The sequence below is a fragment of the Cricetulus griseus genome (assembly GCF_003668045.3).
Source record: "Cricetulus griseus strain 17A/GY chromosome 1 unlocalized genomic scaffold, alternate assembly CriGri-PICRH-1.0 chr1_1, whole genome shotgun sequence".
Classification (NCBI taxonomy): Eukaryota; Metazoa; Chordata; class Mammalia; order Rodentia; family Cricetidae; genus Cricetulus; species Cricetulus griseus.
In genome coordinates this window covers 28,368,233-28,374,820 of record NW_023276807.1, presented here as the reverse complement: position 1 = coordinate 28,374,820, position 6,588 = coordinate 28,368,233, and positions in this window count along the sequence as shown.

Genomic DNA, 6,588 nt, shown 5'->3' with positions numbered 1-6,588 from the left:
AGGTCAGGCCAACTGTTTCTTTGGGTTTCTCCAGCAGTGTCTTGCCTCCTTTGCTCATCCATGCTCCCTCTCTGAAAATGGATTCTATGAGTATGGTTCAGTGCTTAGCTGTGAGTGCCTGTTTCTGCTTTGATCAGCTACTGGATGAAGGCTCTAGGAATGGTAACTAAGGTAGTCATTGATCTCATTATATGGGAAGGGCATCAAAGGTAGCCTCTCCACCACTGCCTAGATTCTTAGTTGAGGTCATCCTTGTGGATCCCCTAACATTTCACCTCTGCCAGACCTCTATCCAAGCCTGTACTGTCTCCCTCTATCAAGGCATCTCCTTTCTTGCTCTCCTCTATTCCTCCTCTGTCTCAGTTCTCTTGTTCTCCTCCCCATCCTCTTTTCCCCTTCTCCTTTTCCCTCCTCCTTCCTCTTTCCACCCCTGTGCTCCTAATTTGCTCAGGTGTTCTTGTCCCCCTCCCCTTCTTCCAGGGACTATGGAATCTTCTCTTGGAGTCCTCCTTGTTTCCTAGCTCCATTGGCATTGTGGATTGTATACTGGTAATCATTTGCTCTATTTCTAAAATACATTTCTAATATACATGTGAGTACATATGTTTGTCTTTTTGTGACTGGATTGTCTCACTCAGGATGGCTTCTTCTAGTTCCGTCCATTTGCCTGCGAATTTCAAGATTCCACTGTTTTTTTTTTTTTTTTTTTTTTTTTTTTTTTTTTTTTCTGCTGAGTAGTACTCCATTGTGTAAATGTACCACATTTTCTCTATCCATTCTTCAGTTGAGGGGCATCTAGGTTGCTTCTAGGTTCTGGCTATTACAAATAATGCTGCTATGAACACAGTTGAACATATGCCCTTATTGTATGAATGTGCAGTCTTTGGGTACATGCTTAAGAGAGGAATTGCTGGATCTTGAGGTAGGTAATTACTTATTTTTGATCTTTCTCAGAAAATAATAAATGTGGTCCATGGCGGAACTGGAAGATGAGCACCCGGCACAAATAATAACTTCCCTATGGTGGAGTAGATGGAGCCTCCTCTCCTAGGCTTTCCCCACCATATACTGTGGCCACTACCCATGGGCAAATGCAATGCGTACAACTGGTTATGAAGCATGGCTGGATATTCAGGTGCGAGTCCCAGGGTCCTCTGGCTTCTCCTTCTATGAGGGAATGCCAACCGTCAGCAAGCTCATCTCTGAATGACCTTTTGCGAGTGGGCGTAGCTGACCTGTAAATAATGGTGGCAGTTTGGCTCAAAATTTTATTCTGCATTACAACTTCTGATCTCCAAAATCATTAGCAAAGTATGGCCACTTACCAAGGAAGCAGCTGTGTGTCCAGTATTTAGTGTGACAACAAAAAGCAGAGTAATCTGGAAATTATCTCTTTGAAACATACATTTTCTTGCATCTCGTGCACTGAGATCACAACTAATACAAGGATCTTTGCGTACTCGAATAGGACATTGTACCTTGTTTCAAGATGGACTTTCTCTGTTGCCCCTTCATTAACTTTGTTTGTTTATCTCACAATTCATATTTTAAGACTATATATGTAAAAGTGCAAATTTTAATATTGGCTTATGGTACACATATACAAATATATTCTTATAAATAAAGTCACTTTTAATGCAGTATTTACCATTTTTCTCTGTCATTGATCTAACACAACAATGTCAATGGTTCTTTATGATAGTCCTGTCGTCATTGCTGTTGTCTTTCTTGATTTCACTTAACTTGTCTTCCTACCCTCCATATATTAAAAGATCTGATATGATCCCTAGAAGCATGCTGGATTCACTTTCAATTTCTGACAAGTCTGCTCTTCGTGTATTGTGGGCTTCAAATTACATCATGACAAAACACACATATCCTGATTGTTAAAAAACTAAAATGTGTTCCTTTTAATTTTTGAGATTATAATTAGAGTGACTTATGTAATATCATTTTGTCTCAATTTTACTCTGACTCCATTTAGTGTCTGTTCAGGAGATTTTTGGTCCCCAACCCTCTGAATAGCATGTCCACCTGGGAAGCACATTCAGAACCTTCAATGATTATAACTACAGAGCAGAAGCAGAAGCAAACTATCGGCTGAATGTGGAACTGAGACAAATATTACCGGCTTCTCTTGACCTACATGTGACAATAATGTGGTTGTTTCCCCTTGTGATCACTACTCCTGAGTTCAGTGCCAAAAGTTCTTTGGGGACAACTATCTCCTTTCAGTTCCTGGTTGATAAAGGACTATATTTAGCCTTGTATGTGTGGTGCTCTGTAATTTTCTCACCTGTATTACAATAATAATTGAATTATTTTCCCTTTCTTTTCCTCCCTCCAAAACCATCATTACAGACTTCCCTGTTCTTTTCCAAATTCAGGTCCTCTCTTTTTAATTAATTGTGTGTGTGTGTGTGTGTGTGTGTGTGTGTGTGTGTGTGTGTGTGTGTGTGTGTGTGTGTCCTAAATGCATAAGCACAACCTCAAGTCTTTTTCATGCTATTTATATTTCTGTTTTCAGGACTGACTTGAAATCTCACCACCATGAGTTGAACAAAGACAAGAATACATGCTGTGGATTCCTGAGGAATCCCAGGAGTCAGCACCCTGATTCTTATGAACTTTTAAAAAAAAACGTAGACTTGGGAGTTTGCTTTCTGATTACACTGCTTTGATTTTTAACTACTGGTGACGGTTGCTGAAATCAGCTCTTCTTTTAAAGTGCCAGAGTGGAGTTTTTCATTTAAAATTCTATCTTTCCCTGTACATTAGTTTACCTGAGTTCATTTGGTTTTGATCTTGGTGGAAATTTTTTTCTATTGACCTGCCTTCAAGATTTCTAGAGATGTTATATTGATATATTAAAAAAATAAACAGCACTTTTACAAGTTCTGTCATTTTTTTCCTTGCCCAAATCTTCATTAGGCTTGCTTATTGAGATAACTTTCTTTTTTAAATTTCTTTTTATTTAAATCAGAAACAAGCCTGCTCCACATGTCAATCTCAGCTCCTCCCTCTCCTCCTCACCTGGCCCCCACAAACCCCCATCCCCCTCTGCTGCTTCCCAGAGAGGGTAAGGCCCTCCATGGGGAATCCTCAAAGTCAGTCATATCATCAGGGGCAGGGCCTAAGTCCTCCCCTATGTGTCCAGGCTGAGAGAGCATCCCTCCATGTGGAATGGGCTCCCAAAGTCCATTCATATGCTAGGGATAAATACTGATCCACTGCCAGAGGCCCCATAGATTGCTGAGGCCTCCTCACTGATACCCACTTTCAGGTGGTCTGCATCAGTCCCATTCTGGCCTCAGCCATCAGTCTGGGTCCATGAGCTCCCCCTTGTTCAGGTAAAAAACCCTCCGTGGCTGCATTGGTAGCCTCCAGGTCTCCTCTTTTAGGTCCTTTCCTGGACCCGTTCTCCATTTTTACTCATTCTAAACATTTCAGGTCCAAGTAGCAATTTAGTTTTTTATTAACAAGTGTAAGGGCACAGCTGATTTTGTCTGTATAAACTGCAGTTAACTACACAGCTGTGGGCCAGAGTTGTGTAGACTCTACTTTCCAAAAGCTGTCCCAAATGTCAATTTAATTTATGAAGGGTAAGGGACCCAGAATAAGTTCTGATCTCATACAGTCCTAGAAATTTCTTGATGCCAGGTTTCTCTTTATTTTGCCTGGAAATCACATTGCTTTTTGCCTGATAAATCTTTGGTACATAGAGGTCATTTAAAAGTCTTTGGAATTTATTTGATTCTCAGGAGATGGTTTTAGAAATAAAATTATTTGAAGAATTAGATTTTAATTCAGTTTTACTTGGATGATGATGTATTCCTCAGACATAAGATTCCCACTGTGATAATATTTGTGTGTTTCCTGTCCTCTATATAGTTTACATTGGTAAGAACACAAGGAGTATACTAGATACTGGGATAGTTTTATATAAGAGGACCTAAGTAAGCATCCAATGCATGAGTTCAGAAAACCATTATGCAGACATGAGCTGGTGACTGTTCATAATTGTTTCTACAAGTAGTGTCTTATACATAAAATTAGCTAAAGATTATTAAAAGAGACCTTAGGAATGAGAGGCAACCTTGCTATATGCTAGTTTTGGAGTTCAAGTCCCCTCATGAATGCCAAAACCTCCTTCATGCTCCTACCTTTCTTACCTGTGAGATGCAAAGTGATCCTCTTTGTGTTTGTTTTAGCACCATATAGATAAATTTATTGATCAATAGTTAAAAGATTGTACAAAACCTCATTAAAATCAAGAGACTGAGAGTTTCAGGTCCTGGTACCCTTTTTAGTTGTAAAAATATGTGTGTGTGTGTGTGTGTGTGTGTGTGTGTGTGTGTGTGTTATTAGATCTATTTTGTGAATGTTGTGTATCTGAATATCTGAGAAGGCTGTTTTTGTTGTTGTGGTGTATTTTTGTCTTGTTGTGGGGTATCCACCAGTGAAAGCTGTGCAGACATGCATTTAATCCAATAGAAAGTCTTTGTTCAGGATCCCATTGTAATATTGAGTATTTTCAGGGTGGGCTTTTAAACACACACACACACACACACACACACACACACACACACACACACACACACACTGAGTTGACATACTTCAGTTAACAAGAACACTTAGAAGTGAAATTACAGAAGCAAAAAAAACAAAGTTAGAACATTTATAGAGACTTTCCCAGAACTATAGACTTTGATGGATTAAGTCTTTGTTTTCGTTTGACCAGTGGTGCTGTCTACATGTGAGTTTTATGGCCTGACTGGTACTTCCATCATGAAGTCACTGTGCTAAGCTCTGGGGACCTACTAATGTCTGGGGACTTGTTATGGTCATAATAATTGAAAAGGTTAAAAATATTGAAGGAGGAGTTCACCTGTCTGGGCAAGCATTAAAAAGACTTAGTGTTGTATTCACCGAGCATCGGTGAAAGAATTAAAGCAGCAGATCTTGTAAAGATGGTGAATAGGACTGTGCCTGTCAATTCAGTGCCTCAAATTATTGGTGACTCTAATAGATTAAAGATGCTAGAGATAGTTACGGTCACAGGTTTTGACTTTATTAATGTATTTAGCAGTCATTAAAATATGTTTGAAAAGTTGACTTAAATATTTCAGGCTGGGGAGGTGAATCTGTGGGGAAGAGTACTTACACCATCAACTGAAGGCCAGAGATTAGACTCTCGGCACTTATGGATAAAGCTAGGTGCAGGCACAGATGTGTAGACACAGGGGGATTGCTGTGTCATGCTGCCTGCCAACCTAGGGACAGATTCAGGAAGGGACCCTGTCTCCAGGGCACAAAGCCAAAGGAGATAAAGCATGGGCATCTGAACCACACAGACCTACACTCACACACATAAATTTAATTTGTATCTTAGAAAATATTTTTTTGGTATCATGACAAAAATCTAGACTGGGAAATGAGATATTACTTACATATAGTAGCATACTTTTTCAAACAATAGAATATGAGCAAATGAAGTAAAATAAAGTGACACTGGACATTCGAGGAACTGGATATTCCAAACATCAAAGTATCGTGATTGAATATGGGAGAACAGTGTGTGTGTGGGGGGGGATGAGTTCTTAGAAGAAATAATGACCAGCAATTACAAAGAAAAGTATTTGCTTTTGATGATGGACTTAGCCAAATCACTGTGTGTATTTGTATGTATATGTTGTTTTTTGCCCTCTGCTATATTGAAAATGGATGATGAATGAGGTCAACCCACTTTTTTATTTTGCTCAAGGCTATAGTTAACAAATAATTTTTCTTCCAATTCAGAAGAGGAAAAAAATCAGTTGCATTTTCTGAAGAGTAGCTCTCTTGAGTGACTTCAGGAAAAACTCAGGCCATTCTAAAGAGATGTCTGAAATACCAGCAGATGTTAACAGCAAGATAAGCACTAATTTATGGTCTCCTTTTTCCCTATACTGATGTACTTAATAGAGCACACATTTTTTATTATATATTTTCATTTATTTTAGGAACAATTTTATTTTATATATCAATACAAGTTCCCTCTCCCTTCCATCCTCCCATGCCCACAACTGACCTCCCCATCCCACCTCCTATCCACTCCCTGGGGAGGATGAGGACTAACTCCTCTGTAGGATGACTTCTGGGAATAGGGTGAGAAATGCCAGACACCTAGGACACAAACTGTGAGGAGCAATCCTCTCCCTCAGTCATGAGTACAGCATGGTACAGTGCAGATCTGGTGCTTAGAGGAACCTGAAAGCATCCTTACCTTGTGAGCCCTAGAAGTCTGGATTGTCTCGTTTTTTTTTTCTTTTCCAACTTTTTTCTTTGAATTAGAAACAGAATTGTTTTACATGACAATCCCAGTTCCCTTCTCCCACCCGTCCTCCCCTACCAGCCCTCCAACTAAAACCTTATCTGTCACATATCTTTTCTGCTCCCCCTGGATGGTGAGGCCTTCCATAGGGTGTCATCAGAGTCTTTTGTATCCTTTGGGATAGGGCCTAGGCCCCCCCATGTGTCTTGGCTCAGGAAGTATTCCTCTACATGGAATGGGCTCCCAAAGTCCACACCTATGCTAGGAATAAATAC